The sequence below is a fragment of the Oncorhynchus mykiss genome, chromosome 5, assembly GCF_057628025.1.
Source record: "Oncorhynchus mykiss isolate SJ-2025 chromosome 5, ASM5762802v1, whole genome shotgun sequence".
NCBI classification, from domain to species: Eukaryota; Metazoa; Chordata; class Actinopteri; order Salmoniformes; family Salmonidae; genus Oncorhynchus; species Oncorhynchus mykiss.
Window position 1 is genome coordinate 76,439,575 of NC_143026.1, and position 24,070 is coordinate 76,463,644.

The 24,070-nt window shown below is 41.3% G+C and overlaps 1 protein-coding gene across 12 annotated transcripts in view; it reads right to left on the reverse strand.

Moving 5' to 3' along the window:
- LOC100135915 (circadian locomoter output cycles protein kaput) overlaps positions 1–14,296 on the reverse strand; it is a 48,913-nt gene extending 34,617 nt beyond the window's left edge. For 6 of the 12 annotated variants that reach the window (XM_090236004.1, XM_090236002.1, XM_090236000.1 and 3 more), the window contains exon 1: positions 14,182–14,294. The gene's annotated coding sequence lies outside the window, so the exon portion shown is untranslated. Of the gene's footprint in view, positions 1–14,181 lie in introns of all 12 variants that reach the window. The other 6 variants (XM_090236005.1, XM_090235997.1, XM_090235995.1 and 3 more) reach the window with 3 other exon arrangements.
- Between the last annotated feature and the right edge of the window lie 9,774 nt (positions 14,297–24,070).

The window sequence follows — 24,070 nt, forward strand, 5'->3', positions numbered from 1 at the left end:
TGGGAAAAATGAGTCCGCCATAGCCATTGAAACAGGTCCATCGGCTCGCATTGCCAACATTTAAAACCTTCAGAGAATAAACTGGATTAGAGGTTCTGCTCTATGGCTGCGTTGACACAGGCAGCCCAATTCTGATATTTTTATTTCACTAATTGGTCTTTTGACCAATCAGATCAGCTCTGATATGTGAAATGATCTGATGTGATTGGTCAAAAGACCAATTAGTGGAAAAAAAGATCAGAATTGGGCTGCCTGTGTAAACACAGCCATTGTGGCAGAGAATCCCTCATTGATCTAATGCAGTCAGAAACCACCAACGAGCATCAACACATTCACTCCTGGGAACTGCAACCAAATACACAGTTACACACACTTTGTATATACACCTTCTTTCTCTCCCGCTATCAGATCAGAGGCTGCACCTCCCCCTGTTAAATCACGTTCAGACAATAAGAGAGGGTGTGCCTGCTACAGTGCACACTGTGGTTAATGGTTTCTAATTAGTAGGCTGACATTTCCAAGAATACAGAGAATACAGTGGATTTCTTGGTAAGTGAAGTTACTGACAAACAGCAGCAGGCTTGATTCTTCTGATGGTCATTGACCCATACTGTAGCTGGGCTTAGGCTAAAGCCTAGGTCTGGAGCTATTCCTATATCCATGCTGCTGCCCAGTGCCCTGCCCACCCCAGCCAGTCTCTCCACCACTGGGCAGCTGAAGCCTCCCAGAGCTGGGCAGCAAGCTGTGTTCCACCCAAGAACATGCACCCGCAGCCCCGGGCAGCACAAAATGAGTCTTTGCTTGCATGTGTCCCACAGGCCACAGACAGGAATGTCTTAGAGAAGAGCAGCGGTTTCCACTAGCAGCGGGAGAAGGGAGAGGCTGGCAGGGGTCCCGCCACTGTCCCACAGGGGCCTGAACCATACCAAGGGCCCCGCACTGCAGCCAAATGGGTCAGTGGGGTTAAAAAAAAAGAGAGAGAAAGAGGGAGGGGGAATGAGCACTGCCAGGCCAGCACATGAGAGGAGGAAATAAAAAGATACCATGCCAACTGCCCACTGGTCACCACCTACCTCCATATGCATCATGAGTGTTGGCCTACATGAGTGTTTTTCTCTGCATGTGAAAAGGTCCTGCCGACACGCCTGGTCCAAAGGTTGTCTTTATTGGCTGGGGTCAAACAGACTAACAAAAACATTTCCGATTTCACAGTCACCTGCTACACTATCATGACTCATCAGACAACAGAGTCAACAAACACCTCACCTACTGCACACACATATGGCAACAATATCTCCGACACTGATTCTCAACACGGGGGCCCCACATGGGGTGTGTCCTCAGTACCCTCCTGTACTCAAATCTAATTTTATTGGTCACATACACATATTTACCAGATGTTATTGCAGGTGTAGGAAAATGCTTATGTTCCTAGCTCCAACAGTGCAGTAGTATCTAACAATTAACTCATCTAAAAGTAAAAGAATAGAATAAAGAAATATATAAATATTAGGACAAGCAATGTCAGAGTGGCATTGACTAAAACACAGTAGAATAGAATACAATATACATATGAGATGAGTAAAGCAGTATGTAAACATTGTTAAAGTGACTAGTGTTTTATAATTAAAGTGACCACTGATTCCATGTCTATGTTTATAGTGCAGTAGCCTCTAAGGTGCAGGGTTGAGTAGCCGGGTGGTGGTCGGCTAGTGAGGTCTATTTAACAGTCTGATGGCCTTGAGATAGGTGTTTTACAGTCTCTCGGCCCCAGCTTTGATACACCTGTACCATCCTCGCCTTCTGGATGATAGCTGGGTGAACAGGCAGTGGCGCGGGTGGTTGACATTCTTGATGATCTTTTTGGCCTTCCTGTGACATCAGGTGCTGTAGGTGTCCTGGAGAGCAGGCAGTGTGCCCCCGGTGATGCGTTGGGCAGACTGTACCACCCTTTGGTGTAGAGGTCAACCGATTAATCGGAATGGCCGATTAATTAGGTATTTTTGGGCGCCGATTTCTGATTCTTTTTTTTCTTTTTTTTTAAAGAATACTTTTTGTAATACTTTTTATTTAACTAGGCAAGACAGTTAAGAACACATTCTTATTTTCAATGACTGCCTAGGAACTTTGGGTTAACTGCCTTGTTCAGGGGCAGAACGACAGATTTTCACCTTGTCAGCTCAGGGGTTTCAATCTTGCAACTGCAGTTAACTAGTCCAACGCTCTAAACAATTGCACTCCGCGAGTAGCCTGCCTGTTACGTGAATGCAGTAGAAGCCAAGGTAAATTGCTAGCTAGCATTAAACTTATCTTATAAAAAACAATCAATTAAAATCACTAGTTATAACTACTAATCCAGTTTAGCAGGCAATATTAACCAGGTGAAATTGTGTCATTTCTCTTGCGTTCATTGCACGCAGAGTCAGGGTATATGCAACAGTTTGGGCTGCCTGGCTCATTGCGAACTAATTTGCCAGAATTTTATGTAATTATGTCATAACATTGAAGGTTGTACAATGTAACACAAATATTTAGACTTAGGGATGCCACCCGTTAGATAAAATACAGAACGGTTCCGTATTTCACTGAAATAAACGTTTTGTTTTCTAAATGATAGTTTCCGGATTCTATCATATTAATGACCAAAGGCTCGTATTTCTGTGTGTTATTATGTTATAATTAAGTCTGATTTGATAGAGCAGTCTGACTGAGCAGCAGCAGGCCCGTAATCATTCATTCAAACAGCACTTTCGTGCGTTTGCCAGCAGCTCTTCGCAAGCACAGCGCTGTTTATGACTTCAAGTTTATCAATCTAATGGCTGTTGTAACCATTGTGAAATGGCTAGCTAGTTAGCTGTGTGTGCGTTAATACCGTTTCAAACGTCACTCGCTTTTAGATTTGGAGTAGTTATTCCCCTTGCGCTGCAAGGGCCGCGGCTTTTGTGGAGCGATGGGTAACGATGCTTCGAGTGTGGCTGTAGTCGATGTGTTCCTGGTTCGAGCCCAGGTAGGGGCGAGGAGGGGGACGGAAGCTATACTGTTACACTGGCAATACTATAGTACCTATAAGAACATCCAATAGTCAAAGGTATATGAAATACAAATGGTATAGAGAGAAATAGTTCTATAAATACTATATTAACTACAACCTAAAACCTCTTACCTTGGAATATTGAAGTCTCACGTTAAAAGGAACCACCAAGTTTCATGTGTTCTCATGTTCTGAGCAAGGAACTTAAACGTTAGCTTTTTTACATGGCACATATTTTACATGGCACACATTTTTACATGGCACATATTACTTTCTTCTCCAACACTTTGTTTTTGCATTATTTAAACCAAATTGAACATGTTTCATTATTTATTTGAGGCTAAATAGATTTTATTGATGTTTTATATTAAGTTAAAATAAGTGTTAATTCAATATTGTTGTAATTGTCATTATTACAAATAAAAATAAAAATACATTTTAAAATCAGCCGATTAATCGGTATCGGCTTTTTTGGTCCTCCAATAATCGGTATCGGCGTTGAAAAATCATAATCGGTCGACCTCTACTTTGGTGAGCCCTGTGGTTGCAGGCTGTGCAGTTGCCATACCAGGCGGTGGTGATACAGCTTGACAGGATGCTCTCAATTGTACATCTGTAAAAGTTTCAGAGGGCCAAGACAAATTTCTTCAGCCTCCTGAGGTTGAAGAGGCGAGTACAGAAGGGGGCTGAGCACACACCCTTGTGGGGCCCCTGTGTTGAGGATCACAAAGTGGAGGTGTTGTTTCCTACTATTACCATCTGGGGCGGCCCGTCAGGAAATCCAGGACCTAGTTGCACAGGGCGGAGTTCGGACCCAGGGCCCCGAGCTTAATGATGAGCTTGAAGGGTACTATGGTGTTGAATGAACAGCGTTCCTACATAGCTATTCCTCTTGTCCAGATGGGATAGGGCAGTGTGCATTACGATGGTGATTGTATCATCTGTGAATCTATTGAGTCAGTAAGGGAAATTAAATGTGTCTAGGGTGTCAGGTAAAGTGGAGTTAATATGATCTGTCATGACGTTGGCCTGTTGGGGGAGGTTTATGACCCCCATAAATACCTTTCCCCTTTTCTCTCTATCTAATTTATAGAGTTGACTCTTGTAAAGCCTTTGTAAAGAAGAGAGTCTGGTAACATCAAAAGGTGGGAAATGGAACCATATTTCAGTAATTCAACCAGTTGAAAATATGCTTAATGAATATGATCTCAGATCAGTTGTTGTCTGAGACATTACTACTAATGGACAGGAAGACAAACTATCTTGGAAAGTTGACACATTCTAGTTCAGATTCACATGGAATTGTTGTGCAATTTAAAATGTTTAAATATTAAACTATTTGTGAAAAGATGAAATGTAATTTTAGCTTCTTAAATGAGAGAAAGGTTTGTCATAGAGAAACTCTGCTCACTTAGAGGCCCCACCCAAGTGAACAGACATTGGTTGTAAACTATGAAACACGCCCTTCTTTCACCATAATATAAACCCATTGACGAAAATTAAACTTTCTGTTCCAAGGACGTGAGGACTTGCGGTCCGCACGTTGACAGGACAAAGATCACCTACAGAACTAAGCCAACCTCAGCGTGAGCTCTGTTTGAACGTCAATAACCTAACAAAATTAGCATCGAATTTCAACGTGAAGATGACGATTCAATAGGATGAATTTCGACTATACCAGCCAGAATATAACACAAGCTTAAAAGTATGGCAACCTGGTATGAGCTTTGAACTCTGATTCACTCCAGATGTGATACCTCCTAGCCGTTGAGTTAGCAGCAGCCGCTGTAAACGTGGGCTAGGAAAGGACGGACAACATATCCAGTCTAACACACACAACGATACTACAACGTATCTCGTTTACCACCAGAGACATTCTTCAGAGGACAAGAGATCCATGCTGGACAACCCGGCCTTCTATCTACGACCAATCTACCGAAGCACAGCTCAGAGTAAATATTTATTGTATTTTCCTTTTTCAAATGGGTGGTTATTTAGAATGCATAAGATACTGTATTTACAATAGCGTAGCTGCCTATGGCCCTGATAGAGACAAAATATTTTTGTTTCTCCGTCTTCCCTCTCTTTCATTCAAAACCCAACCCCCTTTCTTTGCGTAACCAGCCGTCATATCTGTTCCGTCCGCTAGGGACGTTTTCCTTTATGACATAATTTGTAATCAATGTATGATCCATTCTGTGTAGATGTAATTCTGTGTGATTAGTTAGCTATTTAGTAAATAAATAATTCAACCAAATGTTATATTGCTGATTCAAATTGTTTGCCAGGGTTCGAATTTACAACTTTCAGATGGGACTGAATAAAGTGAGGATTAAATATTGACTGCTACTGATGTAAAAGATTACTAGGTCTTTAAGAGTTTATTCGGATGATAACAGCTCTATAATCATTATTTTGTGGTGACCCGACTTTCTAGTTAATTACATTTACCTGATTAGCTTAGTCAGGTAATATTAATTACAGAGAAATGATTTTATAGAATAGCATGTCATATCACTTAATCTGGCATAGCCAAAGACACGACAGATCCTTAACTAGCCTCTCAAAGCACTTCATAATGATAGAAGTGAGTGCTTCATGGCGATAGTCATTTCGTTCAGTTGCCTTTGTTTCTTCAGTACAGGAACAATTATGGACATTTTGAAGCATGTGGGGACAGCAGACTGGGATAAGGATAGATTGAATATGTCCGTAAAACACTCCAGAAAGCTGGTCTGCACATGCTCCGAAGACGCGGCTTGGGATGCCGTCTGGACCGGGTTAACATGCCTTGCGAGGGTTAACACGCTTAAATGTCTTACTCACGTCGGCCACGGAGAATGAGAGCCCACAGTACTTGGGAGCGGGCCGCATCGGTGGCACTGTGTGATCCTCAAAACAGGCGAAGGTGTTTAGCTTGTCTAGGAGCAAGACGTTGATGTCCGCAACATGGCTGGTTTTCCCTTTGTAATCTTGTGATGGTCTGTAGACCCTGCCACATATGTCTTGTGTCTGAGCTGTTGAATTGCAACACTTTGTCTCTGTACTGACGTTTTGCTTGTTTGATTGACTTACGGAGGGAATAACTACACGGTTTGTATTCGACCATATTGTCAGTCACCTTGCCATGGTTAAATGCGGTAGTTCGCACTTTCAGTTTTGCGAGAATGCTGCCATCCATCCACGGTTTGGGTAGGTTTTAATAGACACCGTGAGAACAACATCCCTCTACACTTCCTGATGAACTCAGTCACAGGGTCCAGGTAAACGTCAATGTTATTCTCTGAAGCTACCCTGAACATATCCCAGTCCGCATGATGAAAACAATCTTGAAGCATGTATTCCGATTGGTCAGACCAGACTTGAATAGTCCTTAGCATGGGTACGTCCTGTTCAAGTTTCTGCCTATAGGAAGGGAGGAGCAAAATGGTGTCATGATCTGATTTGCCAAAGGGAGGGCGGGGGAGGGCCTTGTAGGAGTCTTGAAAAGGCGAGTAGCAGTGATCTGTTTTTCCTAAGCGAGTACTACAGTCAATAAGTTGATAAACACTACTGAAGTTCTTTCTCAAAATGTGCTTTGTTAAAATCCCCAGCACCAGTAAATGCAGCCTCGGGATGTAGTTTCCAGTTTGCATAAAGTCAAGTGTAGTTCCTTGAGGGCCGTCGTGGTATCGGCTTGAGGGGGAATATACACGGCTGTGACTATAACTGAAGAGTATTCTCTTGGAAGGTAATACGGTCGGCATTTGATTGTGAGGTATTCTAGGTTGGGTGAACAAAAGGACTTGATTTTATATATGTTATCACAATCACACCATGAGTAGTTCATGGTAGTTCAATCATGAAACATCCTTTCTTCTCAGAGAGTTCTTTATTCCTGTCTGCGCGATGAACTGAGAACTCAGGTGGCTGTATGGACGGGGACAGTATAACCCGAGGGAGCCATGATTCTGTATGTTACAGTCCCTGATGTCTCTCTGGATGGAGATCCTCGACCTGAGCTTGTCTACTTTATTGTCCAGAGACTGAACATTAGCGAGTAATCTAATCGGAAGCGGTGGATGGTGTGCCAGCCTCCTGAGTCGGACTAGAAGTCCACCCCGAATACCCCTTCTCTGCCGGCGGCGTCTTGGAGCAGCCTCTGGGATAAGTTCAATTGCCATGGGGGGTACAAACAAAGGATCCAATTCGGGAACGTCGTATTCCTGGTCATCAACGGGATCACAGCGGACACGGTCTAAAACGTTCAGTTCTTCAGCGTACACATCTCCGAGGAGCTGAAATGGTCAAACCACACCAACACCATGGTGAACTAGTCACGACAGAGTCTTCAACCGCAGGATGCTGAAGAAATGTAGACTGTCTCCGAGGGCACTCCGTGTTCTACAGGGGCACCATCGAGAGCATCCTGTCGGGCTGCATCACAGCCTGGTACGGCAACTCCACAGCCAGGGACCGCAAAGCGCTACAGAGGGAGGTACGCTCTGTCAAACACTGCCTGCATATGACAATTAAACTTCTAATTCAATCATCATAAAAACACTGGAGTGCACAGCAGCATATAGGCTAGCATCATAGCCAATGGTGATGATGATCAGGGATGTCAATTTATCAAAAAGGCACAATTTTTTTCAGTTTGGAGCCTTTAATCCGAATACTTGTTGCAGAGTTTTCTTCACAAATCCGTTTGCCACATACATCCCAAAATGTTGGAATTTACCCTACAGATGACCAACTACAGCCCAGCAACAATGTATTCCTGCTGAAATCAACTCCATTAGGCCTAATGTTCATATCATCAAACTCAGTCATGGGGCTGAATGGAGGGAGGGTGGAAGGAGACATCAGTTCAGTGGTTGTCTGTCTGCTGTAGCCCAGACAGTGAGATCATTGGCTATAGGGGAAATTCCCACAGTTACAGACTGCTGAATGAGGAAGAGTGTGCTCTCTGGAGATGCAAGATACAGACAGACTGCTCTGGCAAAGTCATCAAGGAGCCCTCAGTATGTCCAAGCTTTCTAAGACTAGCCTACATCATAGCAATACACCAACAACACAAACAAACAAAAACAAGTACAAGTACAACAGTAGACAATCACATCAACATCAGAAACCGTATTCAATAGATCTTTTACCTATTTATTCCATGATAGTCAGGCGATCATTATTTTCTTTTGTATATATTTTTGTTGCTTTAAAAATCAGGCCATGATCCCAAAACACTTACGTAACACCATTTTTACTTATTACCTGGACACATTTTACCAACGACTTTACTTCGGCAAACCCAAAGACCAGCATTGAGAAACCCATCCCCCAATAGGCTGCCACATAGCTAGATCATCCAATCTAAATTACATATACACATAACCTAAATTGGTCACAGCGTTTATGCAGAAATTATTCAGACCGTCACACCAATGGTGCCAGTCTAAATGGAATCCTTGCATACAGACTGTACATTCCTCAAAATCCACGCAGTCTTTTTCCTCATCTCCTTACTTCCTTCACTTTAAGAGATGTCTTGTAAGGCAACAAACCCTCTGCAGGCTGTGGTCTCTGCACATCCGCCTTGTTTAAAATGTCCACATGGAAAATAGAAAAACAAAGGCCAATGATAATCATGCTCAAATTATATCAAGATTGCCCTGTGGTTTGGGATAGTCTACATGGTAGGAATATGAAACAGTTGTTACCTGACATTCTTGTGACGTGACCCTCCTGAAGCTTCTCAAATGTCCTTGTGACCAGCCAAAGAAACAAACAATGTATCGTGCCAGAATGCAGTCTTTAGCAGGCAGAGACCCAGAGGGAATTGGATACTAGCCTAATACAATCCACTATTTGGGAAAACAGCCTCAAAACACCCATCACATTCTTTCTTGCTCTTAAGTCCACAGTTTTGGTTTATATTAATCCAATAAGCTGTTGGACCGAGGATGGTGTTATGGTGTAGATTTGGGTTTCATTGGGGTTGGCTGTGGTGGCCTGTGTATATTTTCAGAGGACAAGGTGGTGCCATGTGAGAGAAGTGCAGTGCTGATGGTTCTGTTCTAGAACTGTCAGCCCAGAGAGCCGTCCTGCCTGCTCTGCTACTCCCAGAGGTTTTGATTAGAGATGAATCACAACTAAAACATCTGGGTCATCCTGAAGCTCCCACAGTAGTCACACACCAGTCAGAAACACACACACACAATCAATTAAAGTGCTATAATAAAGCAAGGAAATTAGGCTACATTCTGATGAAAGCAAACCAATCCCTGTTTCCATCCTCTTTGCACAAAGACAGAGCCAGTCTGACCACCATTACCACTGTAGAGGAGGGCACCACTTGAGTGGAGATCACATTCTACACAGAATATCCACCGGCTGGTCTGAGTCACCACTGACCTAGGTAGTGCTAGACTAAAGTTTACATACCCTGAAACTTCTGGCAATATACAAGGAATACATAAGAGAAAAATACATTAAACCCGACAATTTGAAGATGAAGTCAATGCTATATAAGAGCAATGAACTTCGACACCAAAGGATTAAATGGATGTGTTGTGCGTTAAAACAAAAGGCCAATGTATCCTTTCCAATAAGATGCTCATTAAATAAAAAATGTGGCTAAAGGTTTGCTATTTCAGACGATGGTCAAAGACGTGACATATTGTTGTCGGTGATGAAAGCTTTGGTGCTTTGCTATAACAAAGACTGTAATTTCAGGCAGCACCACAATAGCGTACAAATGCCAGAGACAAGCTTATGCTAGAAGAAAAAGCCATCTGCGTCCATTTCTTCCTGAACATCATGACACAGAGTGGTCAGTTCGCATCAAACGGTTGACATACATCCCAAGAAGAGAGGTGGTGTCCTACACTGAGTTAGACCTAGATACATTACTGTACATTACTGGAAAAGACCCCCTCTATACCTAAAAGGGGAACAGAAGTGTCAAGTAGGCCTTTTGGAACGAGCTGGATTTGCATATTAGCCTCCATTCTACCGGAAGATCATAATGAAAATGAGGGCAAGTTCAGAGTAGCTACACAAGGAATGTGGTCTTACAGCCGTACTACCACATGCCTGTTTCGATCTCTCCTCACTCTGCCACCTTAAAAAAGGACATTCTGCTTGTGTGTTTCCTCATTAATTATTTCCAACAGAGAATTCATCACACCCCCACATCATGGATCGATTCCTGAACTCCACAGCTTATTTTGTACACATTTCACAAAGGTTTGGATCGATTCTTTAACACTGCAATTGATTTCAAGACTGTCAAAGGTATTTTGCAGTGAAGAACTAATAACACGCTCCAAGATCAAAAGCCCTAAGGACATAATACTATCAGGCTGTAATGTAACTGTAGTCGGTGGGCATACGATCTGAGCTGCCATTCCCTGCTGCATTGCTGTCAGGTTCAGCTTAGAGATCCCTAGGCTGTTGTGTTGTGCTTCTGTAAAAGCAAACGACTGGCAATCAACTAGCCAGCTAATTCACCCCACCTTTAAATCAATGGGACTTGCAACAGAGAGCATCCTGACTGGTTGCATCACTGCCTAGTACGGCAACTGCTCGGCCTCCGACCGCAAGGCACTACAGAGGGTAGTGCGTACGGCCCAGTACATCACTGGGGCTAAGCTGCCTGCCATCCAGGACATCTACACCAGGCGGTGTCAGAGGAAGGCCCTAACAATTATCAAAGACCCCATAGACTGTTCTCTCTACTACCGCATGTCAAGCGGTACCGGAGTGCCAAGTCTAGGACCAAAAGGCTTCTCAACAGCTTTTACCCCCAAACCATAAGACTCCTGAACAGGTAAACAGATGGTTACCCGGACTATTTGCATTGTGTGCCCCCCTCCAAACCCCTATTTTACGCTGCTGCTACTCTGTTTATCATATATGCCTAGTCACTTTAACAATACATTCATGTACATACTACCTCAATTAGCCCCGACCAACAAGTGCCCCCGCACATTAGCTAACCGGGCTCTCTGCATTGTGTCCTGCCACCCACCACCCCCTCTTTCACGCTACTGCTACTATCTGTTTATCATATATGCAGTCACTTTAACCATATCTACATGTACATACTACCTCAATCAGCCCAACTAACCAGTGCCTGTATGTAGCCTCACTACTGTATATAGCCTCGCTACTGTTATTTTTCACTGTCTTTTTACTGTTTTTATTTTTTACTTACCTATTGTTCACCTAATACCTTTTTTAAATGTTTTTATTGCACTGTTGGTTAGAGCCTGCCTGTAAGCAAGCATTTCACTGTAAGGTCTACACCTGCTATATTCGGCACACGTGACAAATAAACTTTGATTTGATTTTATCTTAGCATCAAATGAACAACACCATACGTCACTCCATCTGAGGGCAGCTAATATTGTATGCCGGAGTCTAGGTGTCAAATGCACATCGCCTCAAACATATTTCCTTACTGTGCAGTTTCTAAGAATACAAGGTTTAGGCTAAGAAATAAACCGACACACCTAACTTGGCCACAGTCAAACCAAAGGTCACTGTGCAGTTTCTAGAATTCAGACAACAGGCTACTTACTGTGCAGCAGGTTATGGCTTCCTGCCCAATATTGTGTGAGAGCTGTGACGTGGCACCCAATGATGGTTTGAGGGAAGACAGCTGCCAAGGGCCATAAAGGCCATGCTCTGTGCAGTACTCAAAGACAACTTCGCCACAAACTCCTAAACACAAACACTAAGGTCACTCAGACAAGTCACACAGACGCAGCACTAAAGATATCACTAGATGCAGGGCAAACAAGGTATCTCTAGTACTGTCAACAAAACAGATACAGCTCAGAGTGGATAACTATTAAGAATGATAAGAATGTGTATGCTCTGATGAAGGTCTTGCGACTGAAAGCTTAGCATACTTAAATGAAATTTGTGCATTGATCCTGAGTGTGTAGAATCTTTATTCCATTACAGAATAGGAATTACTAACCATGGCCTGCCCTCAACTTGTTCAACCATAGAGCCACTGAACAACTTGTTATTCCATTTGCATGGTTAAATGGATGTTTCAGCATTGGTTACACGCTGCATCCGCCAGTGCAGATATTGGATCGGCATAAGTCAGAGGGCAACTTATCAATAACAGATGACGTATCCATCCTGGACTAGGCAAACATTGGCCATTGTTAGGTGATACTGGGCAATTCCACGATAACAGAGTGCAGATGCAAAGTTTAGTAACAATGACTGCACAAACAGTGCATCACTCTGTTACTAAAATTGTGTATAGAGTTGTATGGTTTGTTTAACTTTGCAATCATTGGTTTTTGTTTAACATACATTTTAAAGTGAAAAATCTTGTATTACTGTTACCTACCATGGAATTGCTTGTTTTACAGCTGATTAAGACACATATCGGTATTTTTCCAACACTACTGAGCATCACAGGAGCCAGTGAACCCAAATTGCATTTGTCAGGCATTCCGTGCATAAATAAACAACATTTTTAGCCTACATCAAGGCAGTACAATAAAAGAATGAAGATGGTCAGATAGGTTACTCAACTGATTTGGTTACTAGAACTAAAGCCATTTAGACTTTTACCAGTGGAATACATTGTAGCCGAGTCAAAAGCCATATACACTGAACAAAAATATGAACTCAACACATAGTGTTGGTTTCATGAGCTGAATTTTTTTTTTTTTTAATACCAGAAATGTTCCAAAATTCTCTCAAAATCTCCACCAATTTGAGCATTGCTACTTTGCCAAGATAATCCATCCACCTGACAGGTGTGGCATATCAAGAAGCTGATTAACCAGCATGATCATTACACAAAGTGCACCTTGTGCTGGGGACCATAAAAGGCAACTCTAAAATGTGCAGTTTTGTCACAACACAATGCCACAGATATCTCAAGTTGAGGTCAGTGTGCAATTGGCATACTTAACTGCAGGAATGTCAACCAGAGCTGTTGCCAGAGAATTGAGAGTTAATTTCTCTACCATACGCTGAGGAGTATTTCTGTCTGTAATAAAGCCATTTTGTGGGGGAAACTCATTCTGATTTGCTGGGCCTGGCTCCCCAGTGGGTGGGCTGCACCCCTGCCCAGTCATGTGAAATCCATAGATTAGGGCCTGGTTAATTTATTTGAATTGACTGATTTCATTATATGATGTGTAACTCAGTAAAATATTTGAAATTGTTGCATGTTATATTTATGTTCAGTATATATGCTCAAAATTGTGCTTACAAGAGCCACTGTATCTGCGTACAGTGGTCTGCATTTTTTTACCCATAGCCTACATTGTGTATTTTTCTCAAAATGTTGCAAACTGCAGCTATTTAGTTTACTGGCGCACAATGCTCTCCCTCATTCTATGAGCCAAAATCCGTGGTTCGAATTGTAACTGTAGCTCATTCTTGATTACAGTGTCCATTATGTCCATTGGCAGTATATCTGATCACTGACAAACCCATTCAAGCTCATGCTAAATGTTCATCCCCGTTATAGCCAACGGATTTCCTCTGCATAATATTGATTTGAATTTCTCACTGGATCAACCCGCTCGCTGCGTTTACAGGTTGCGTCCGCGGAACCTAGGTGAAAATGTTCTGGATAACTTGGACTTGTTTCACACGGGAGAGCCCAAATCCATGAGAAAGCATCCGATTGCACAGTAAAAACGTAACAATCGCATCCACAGCTAATGGCACCTTCGCTGCACAACCGCAGCGTTCAACCCCAAAATGAACATAGCTAGAAATTACTGTGAAACAGACGCAACTGTGCTGTCATTCCAAACGCGCACCCAAAACCAACTGCGCGTTTCATCACTCCAAAACAAGGGTCACTGCGAGCAACCAGGTTAAATATAGAAACAAAGTTAACACATTATGCGATAGATATAGCAACAATATTACAGAAGATTGTAAACATACGAAACCCGGGGAATATTTAAACCTCAAAAACATCTGCGGCGTTCTGCTGCTCACTCTCCGGTATTTGTAGCCTAGATTATGAATGTGGGTCACCAGGCCTTCTGAATCAAGCAAACATAGCAACAACAAGAAAACATCTCCGTTGACTCCTCTTCAATGTGACTGCGTCCGCACTATAACAGGCGCGTTTCCATATTATTGTAGATTTTGTCGGTAAAAAATGTAATTCTTACCTTCTCTGTTCATCGGGATTTTCCTGCTCCTTGTTTTTTTGCGCTGGGTTGAACTGGAGTTGGATAAACAGCAGGGCCTACCGCGGTCTCCTGACGCGCATGCGCATTTTTTACTGAGCATTCAATTTGGCACAATAAACTCATCCAGATCTTGCAAATATTGTAAGACGTTTGAGTGAATTATGTTTCGCTTAGATAATAACACAAAGCATCTATCCTAGCACAACAACCATAACCATAATAGTTTGTTGTTGAATTATTATATTTTTGGAAAGAAGTAGCCTATACATTTTCGAGGCACTTAAAAAAGTGTTCTGCGTATAGGCATATATACGGAATTATAAACTTTAAAGTCAACATGGATAAATGGCTCATTTGGTATTTTATAGGAATATTAAATACAAAAACAGATGTTTTATATAAATCATATATATTCAATGATTTATTATGTTTCATAGTTTATATTAGTGGTTCATTATCTGTAAACTAAAAGGGTTGCCATCACACAGCCAAACACATTTTGTTTCTTCCATGCAATAATGTAAAGTACTATTATTTTTTTAATCTTCCTCATATTTCCTTTAATTTTATTATAGTTGTTGTGTATCTAGAACGGGTCTATTGCTGTGTTTATGTATTATCCGAGATATTGGAAGTTCCTAGTTCCTATTCGTAAGTTCACTTGAAAGACCATTCAAGTCTGAATAAGTTTACAAGTGGGGAATAAAAGATTATAACAAATCCGTTTTAAACAACTACAGATATTGTCATCGTTAAGAAAGCTAGATAAGTTAATTATAAGCAACGTTAGCTAGCCTATCAACCTTATCAAGATAGCTAACGTCTTATTATAGGTTGAAGAATTGTTCCGACCAAAAAGTACATGAATGAAACGAAGTCGTATTTCCGACATCACAGGTAGGAAATAGGAAGCTACGACAAGCATATGAACGCAGCGCATAGCCTATCATTTGTTGCTACTGAACACCTTTTCTCATAATAGCCTAACCTACAAACATTTTATTCATGTAGGCCTATGTATACTGAACAAAAATATAAACACAACATGTAAAGTGTTGGACCCATGTTTCATGAGCTGAAATAAAAGATTACAGAAATTTTCCACACACACAAAAAGCGTATTTCTCTAAAATGTTTGTTTGTTTGTTTACATGCCTGTTAGTGAGCATTTCTCATTTTCCAATATAATCCATCCACCTGACAGGTGTGGTATATCAAGAAGCTGATTAAGCAGCATGATCATTACACCGGTGCACCTTGTGCTGGGGACAATAAAAGGCAACTCTAAAACGTGCTGTTTTGTCACACAACACAATGCCACAGTCTCAAGTTTTGATGGAGCATACAATTGGCATGATGACTGCAGGAATGTCCAATATAGCTGTTGCCAGAGAATTGAATGTCAATTTATCTACTATAAACCGCCTCCAACGTAATTTTCGATAATTTGGCTGTATATCCAACCAGCCTCACAACCGCAGACCACATGTACCCACGCCAAGCCCAGGAACTCCACATCCAGCTTCTTCACCTGCTGGATCATCTGAGTAAAATCTTTGAAATTGTTGCATTTTGCATTTATATTTTTGTTCATTATAGAAATGTGCTTTTAGTTGTATATATTCTTATCATAAAACAGAATGACAGCAAACACAATCCTTATTTTGCTATTAGATGGTGTAAACAACATGTTGGCTGCTATGTTTGTTTCATGTGAATCCTTTTAAGAATGGTTTGTGGCTACGCACGCGCTCTCTGAATTCCTGTTATACAAACGTTCCAAATCTTTGGCCTCCATGAGCGCTCACTGAGTTGGCAGAGTGCCAATTAGGTCAAACTCACGAGTCAACCAACCTTTACTGTGCGCGGGAAAATAGATGCTTGGCAGCTGATGTGTCGTATCACTGGATTGTGCGTTTTCTCAACAGGATTTACGTCAAACAGAACGTCTCTTTAAAAGTTGGGCACGAGCTTGAAATATTTTTGGACTATCCGTTTGTTAGATTCTGAACAATTAAGGGTGGAACAAGGAGAGACATACTGTATAATCGAAATGGACCAGGACTATTGTTCAGCTCAGCTGTAAACCCACACAATCCACAGAAATAACAAAGCCAGTAAGACAATATTAGCCTACTACAGAACTTCATATTTATTTGGGGTCTTCAGACATGACCTGACCTGGTTGTTTGGAAATTATGGACTTTTTGTTTTAGCAATTGTTATCACCATATCATAGCCTACTCTGAAATGTATCCCATTGATAATAGTATAAAGTACAGCAAGAACATGAAATCTGGCACAGTACTTGAACTATAGTCTTTATTGTGTTAGCACTATTGACCTCACATTCCATTAATGATAGCTCTCTGGGGCATAGTTCAGTGCAAAGTCAGTTTGCAGGTTTGCAAGCTGACAAATAAACTGTATTTAGGCTACTGTTTTACTAAAGATTTTGCAGCATGCTGGATGTGGGAGATTTACTGCATAGGCCTACATAGTCATTGCAAATAACAATGTGCTCTTAACTGACTTGCCTGGTTAAATAAATAAATAATAAAAATGAACATAGGTCCAGTAGTCCTACGCTATTATTACTAACTACCATCATGACACAAAGTTCTGTCTGCTTTAGGATATTCTGTGGCCCCTGCTCAAATGTGCTGTTTCCCTGAAGGAATTGAGAGAGAAACAAGCACTCAGAACCTGACCCAATAACTGAGAACAAACAAACACTTTATTTTGTATGGTTTTCAACACTATGATAATCTTAAACAAATGTACACAACTTCTAAATGAGGGAACTGTACCATTTCCTTGGAATGGGCTTGGTGCTGAAGAGAGGACTATGTTTTCTGAGATGTTGTTTTGACAACCACCAGAAAGCGCCATTATCAAATATTTTTTTAACATAAACATTTGTTTTTTTCAATCATTTTGGTACATTTTTCAGATGTAAGTGGTATATTTCCAAAGCTCTAAGTACAAAACTCTATAAACGTATAACACTTGTAATGCCTCTTCTCTTATGTTCAGAACCTTTGAGCATTTATTGGGGTTTCAAACATCTTTCACCCAAGTATTTTCATGCAAAATCAGTTTTGCTGAGAAATATTTGTCACCAATTCATCAGATAAGGAATGCTAGGCTCAATCTAATAGCTAAAAATACAAGGTAGGCATTTCAAAACTGTTATTTTTAAAGTGATGAATAGAAATAGATGGTAAAACTAATTTTCTATACAGTATTTACTATAAATTGACATGCACAATTTCTTTATAATTTGTATCTAATGGCAGGTTGTGAGCATGTTGTATCTTTATATAGTACATACAGTTGAAGTCGGAAGTTTACATACACCTTAGCCAAATACATTTAAACTCAGTTTTTCACAATTCCTGACATTTAATCCTGTCTTAGGTCAGTTAGGGTCACTACCTTTTAAGAATGTGAAATGTCAGAATAATAGTAGATAATTATTTATTTCAGCTTTTATTTATTTCATCACATTCCCAGTGGGTCAGAAGTTTACATACACTCAATTAGTATTTGGTAGCATTGTCTTTAAATTGTTTAACTTGGGTCAAACATTTAGGGTAGCCTTCCACAAGATTCCCACAATAAATTGGGTGAATTTTGGCCCATTCCTCCTGACAGTGCTGGAGTAACTGAGTCAGCTTTGTAGGCCACCTTGCTCGTACACGCTTTTTCAGTTCAAATTTTCTATAGGATTGAGGTCAGTGCTTTGTGATGGCCACTCCAATACCTTGACTTTGTTGTCCTTAAGCCAACTTTGGAAGTATGCTTGGGGTCATTGTCCATTTGAAAGACCCATTTGTGACCAAGCTTTAACTTCCTGACTAATGTCTTGAGATGTTGCTTCAATATATCCACATAATTTTCCTCCCTCACGATGCCATCTATTTTGTGAAGTGCACCAGTCCCTCCTGCAGCAAAGTACCCCCACAACATGATGCTGCCACCCCTGTGCTTCATGGTTGGGATGGTGTTCTTCGGCTTACAAGCCTCCCCCTTTTTCCTCCAAACGATGGTCATTATGACCAAACAGTTCTATTTTTGTTTCATCAGACCAGAGGACATTTCCCAAAAAAGTATGAGCTTTGTCCCCATGTGCAGTTACAAACCGTAGTCTGGCTTTTTTATGGTGTTTTTTGAGCAGTGGCTTCTTCCTTGCTGAGTGGCATTTCAGGTTATGTCGATATATGACTCATTTTACTGTGGATATAGATACTTTTGTACCTCTTTCCTCTAGCATCTTCACAAGGTCCTTTGCTGTTGTTCTGGGATTGATTTGCACTTTTCGCACCAAAATACGTTCATCTCTAAGAGACGTCTCCATCCTGACCAATATGACGGCTGCGTGGTCCCATGATGTTTATACTTGCGTACTATTGTTTGCTCAGATGAATGTGGTACCTTCAGGCATTTGTAAATTGCTCCCAAGGATGAACCAGACTTGTGGAGGTCTACATTTTTTTTCTGAGGTCTTGGCTGATTTATTTGAATTTTCCCATGATGTCACGCAAAGAGACACTGAGATTGAAGGTAGGCCTTGAAATACATCCAAAGGTCCACTTTCAATTGACTCAAATGATGTCAATTAGCCTATCAGAAGCTTCTAAAGCCATGGCATTATTTTCTTGAATTTTCCAAGCTGTTTAAAGGCACAGTCAACTTAGTGTATGTACATTTCTGACCCACTGGAATTGTCTGTAAAAAATTGTTGGAAAAATGGCGTGTGTCATGCACAAAGTAGATTTCCTAACCGACTGGCCAAAACTAGTTTGTTAACAAGAAATTTGTGGAGTGGTTGAAAAATGAGTTTTCAACCTGAATGTATGTAAAATTCCGACTTCAACTGTACGTTAGACAAATCATCAGAAATAAAGGTATTGTAAAGCAGTTGGCTACGTAGCACAGTGTTGTATGCCATTTTTGCCCCATGCAACATTATACAAGATCACCTTTTTTCCGTGACTTGTAATCTGATACAGTATCGCCTGTCTCTCTGCTTGAAATTCATCAGTTTAGAGTGTATCAATGAAATTCAGATGAGCGGAATATATTGTTACTGTATATACAACCTAGGTATTTCTGCAGTGCATTGAACAGAACAATATAATTCCAAATGTTAGCACATTGTGACTAATTTCACTTTGTCCTATTGAAGCCACCTGACTGATGGAGAATGATTTAATATTTATAGCCACATCCATATGTGATTTGTTTTTTAATATGTTTGTCAAATTTATACATTTATGAGGTGAACATATGCATTTACAGTGTTCAGCAATCAGCTGTTATCAAACTATATTCGTTAGTTTTTATTAAATCACATTGGTGCAATTTTCACAAGTATGTGGTACATTTTTACAACTCTTAGTACAAATTTCCAAACAGATAATCAAAAAGGCAGTTGTTTTCAAAACTGTAAGCTCATTTTCAATTGACTAAAAGTACAACACAAAAAATCATACAATCACTAATCAGTGTTTCATCTAGAAATACATGTTTCACATTGCAACATATGTTCATATAAAGTAATTGCCTTTCACAATACAATATACACATTCGTTTTTATATGATTATCTTCTCAATTAAAAAAACAAACATTTTATTATTACAAAATCTTTAATTGATGATCACTAAAGGAGGAAGTACCAGTGACTCGCTCAATACGGAAATGGTCAGACAATGCTACAGGACTGTTTTGCTAGCACAGACTGGAATGTTTCGGGATTCATCCAATGGCATTGAGGAGTATATCACCTCAGTCTCAGGCTTCATCAATATGTGCATCGACAACGTCATCCCCCAGTGACCGTACGTACATATCCCAACCAGAAGCCATGGGTTCCAGGCAACATCCACACCGAGTTAAAAGCCTAGATCTGCCGCTTTCAAGAAGTGACACTAAACCAGACGCTTATAAGAAATCCTGCTATGCCCTCCGACGAACCGTCAAACAGGCAAAGCGTCCATACAGAATTAAGACTGAATCCTACTACACTAGCTCTGACACTCATCGGATGTGGCAGGGCTTGCAAACTATTACGGACTACAAAAGGAAAAGCAGCCGCAAGCTGCCCAGTGATGCAAGCCTACCAGATGGGCTAAATGTCTTTTGTGCTCGCTTCGAGGCAAGCAACACTGAAGCATGCATGAGAGCACCAGCTATTCTGGACGATTGTGTGATCACACGCTCCATAGCCGATGTGTGCAAGACCTTTAAACAGGTCAACATTCACAAAGCCGAGGGGCCAGACAGATTACCAGGATGTGTACTCAGAGCATGCGCAGACCAACTGGAAAGTGTCTTCACTGACATTTTCAACCTCTCCCTGACAGTCTGTAATACCTACATGTTTCAAGCAGACCACCATAGTCCCTGTGCCTAAGAAAGCGAAGGTAACCTGCCTAAATGACTACCGCCCCGTAGCACTCACGTCGGTAGCCAAGAAGTGGCCAAGCATGATTCCAACACCATCATTACGTTTGCTGACGACACCTCAGTTGTACGCCTGATCACCGACAACGATGACACAGCCTATAGGTAGGAGGTCAGAGACCTGGCAGTGTGGTGCCAGGACAACAACCTCTCCCTCAACATGAGCAAGACTAAGGAGATGATCATGGACTACAGGGAAAGGGAGGTCCGAACATGCCCCCATTCACATCGATCACCAACAAACTATCATGGTCCAAGTCAGGAGACTTGGCATGGGTGCCCCAGATCCTCAATAAGTTCTACAGCTGCTCCATCGAGAGCATCCTGAGCGGTTGCATCACCGCCTGGTATGGAAACTGCTCGGCATCTGACCGTAAGGCGTTACAGAGGGTAGTGCTTACAGCCCAGTGCATCACTGGGGCCAAGCTTCCTGCCATCCATGACCTTTACACTAGGTGGTGTCAGAGGAAGGCCCAAAATATTGTCAAAGACTCCAGTCACTCAAGTCATAGACCGTTCCCTCTGCTACCGCACAGCAAAGCGGTACCGGAGCTTGTCTTGGTCAAAAGGCTCCTTAACAGCTTCTACCCCCAAGCCATAAAATTGCTGAACAATTAATCAAATGGCCACCAGGACTTGATTTATTTGACCCCCCCCCCCCCCCCCCCCCCTTTGTTTTTACACTGCTGCTACTCGCAGTTTACTATCTACGCATAGTCACTTTACTCCTACCTACATGTACAAATTACCTCGACTAACCTTTACCCCCGCACATTGACTCGGTACCTGCCACCCCAGTCATAGACTGTTCTCTCTACTACCGCATGGCAAGGGGTACCGGAGTGCCAAGTCTAGGACAAAAAGGCACCTCAACAGTTTTTACCCCCAAGCCATAAGACTCCTAAACCGGTAACCAGATGGTTACCCAGACTATTTGCATTGTGTGCCACCCCCCCCCCCCCCAACCCATCTTTTACGCTGCTGCTGCTCTCTGTTTATCTTATACGTATAGTCACTTTAACTGTACATACTACCTCAATTGGCCCGACCAACCAGTGCTCCCGCACATTGGCTAACCGGGCTATCTGCATTGTGTCCCATCACCCACCAAACCCTCTTTTTATGCTACTGCTACTCTCTGTTCATCATATATATGTATAGTCACTTTAACCATACCCACATGTACATACTACCTCAAGCCTGACTAACCAGTGTCTGTATAAAGCCTTGCTACTCTTTTTTTCAAATGTCTTTTTACTGTTTTATTTCTTTACTTACCTACACACACATATTATTTTTTCTCCGCACTATTGGTTAGAGCCTGAATGTAAGCATTTCACTGTAAACTTTGATTTGATATAGAATAAAAATGTATACTTTGTTTTCTGTTACCTAAAAACTATTCATATCAGTGTCACTCTTTTTCCTTTCTTGTATCTCACTGTGGGAGTATTTATTTGAAAGAAGTATCTGAAGACAGCGGACTGACAGTGACACATTAGTCCATGAGCAGGCTGCGGTGCCCTGGCAAGCCAGAGCTGGGTGGGGGGGTTGAGGTGGGTGGGGGTGTGAAACGACAAGCATCCCCAAGACAACTCTCTGAGTGTGAGATCTCAGCCAAGTGGAAAGCCTATGTTCTGTCACCAGCCAGAATGCTCTGTCAAAGGGTGAGAGAAGGGCTGGTAAAATACAATACCTGCCAACTAGACATAATATTGCACCAGATAAAACAGAAGACTGACACACATCTGTATCGTAGGACCCATGCCAAATCTTTTTAGTTTCATGAGGGGGAATAGGCTTTGTTGTGCCCTCTTCACGACTGTCTTGGTGTGTTTGGACCATTCTAGTTTGTTGTTGATGTGGACACCAAGGAATTTGAAGCTCTCAACCTGCTCCACTACAGCCCCGTCGATGAGAATGGGGACGTGCTCGGTGCTCCTTTTCCTGTAGTCCATAATCATCTCCTTAGTCTTGGTTTTGTATATTCTAGACCAGACAAAAATATGATTTATGCTTCAATGCTGTAAGGTAAACACAATTAGTAAGTCATCAGAATGAGTTTAGTTCTTCACCTGAATGTAATAGTTGGTAGCTGAAACAATTTGATAATATATAACTAATACATGCCATTTAGCAGAAGCTTTTATCCAGAGCAACTTAGTCATGCGTGCATACATTTTACATATGGGTGGCCAGGGGAATCAAACCCATAATCCTGGCATTGCAAATTCCAATGCTCTACCAACTGAGCCATACAGAACCATACAAGACTATGGGTGGGAGGCTGAAGGAGTTGGGAGTGTGAAACGACAAGCCACCCCCAAGACAACTCTCTGAGTGTGAGAACTCAGCCAAGTGCAAAGCATGTGATCTGTCACCAGCCAGAATGCTCTGTCAAAGGATGAGAAGGGCTGGTAAAATACAACTTATTTAACCTTTATTTAACTAGGCAAGTCCGTTAAGAACAAATTCCTATTTACGATGACGGCCTACACAATACCTGCCAGCTGGACATAATATTGCACCAGATAAAACAGAAGACGTACACACATCTGTATCATGATGCAGGATCCATTACAGTTTTTTTCAATCACTTCAGTGCAATTTTCAGAAGTAATGTATGTGGCACAAAAACCAAACAGATAATCAAAATGGCTCATGTTTCAAAACTCTACAACCAAATTCTCAGTCACTTGTTCACTGCACCAAATCACACTCTCAATTTGAATAGATATTCAATCTGCTTTTTAAAATGCAATATTGACTTTAGTTTTGAAATTTTTTCTTGAAATTTGTTAACAATACAATTAAAGATGCACTATGCAGATATCGCTCCGCCATTTCATAGTTGCTAAAATTCAAATAGTTCGCCTAATTTCAATTTGTGACAAAACAAGCAAGTATAGTGTAGAGAGAATCATTGTACCATCTAAACCACCATAAAATATATATTTACCTAAAAATATTGTATTTTCAAAACCGAAAGTAAAAGATGCAAAAATAAATGTAAGAACGGGAAGCATAAAAATAGCGCACATAGAACAGATCTAACACTTCTTAAACTATGTGAATTTGGTTCGGTCGCCCAAACTTAACTCACTTAATTAATCCTCTCAAAACCGAAAACTACTGAACCAAAATGATAGTGCCTAGTCAACAGTTTTTTTTTTCAATTGTTCTTGTGCTAGTTTCACAAGTATGTGGGGAATTTTCTAAATTCTTAGTACAAAACTCCAAACGGGAACACTTGTTATGCAGCCAGTCTTAAAGTCATTGGTATATTCCCACCGGGCACAGACGTCAGTTCAAAGTCTAGTTGATTTACATTTGCTTGAGTTGTCAACTAACGTGAATTCAATGTGAAATCAACAAAAGAATGTCAGCTTGTCATATGAT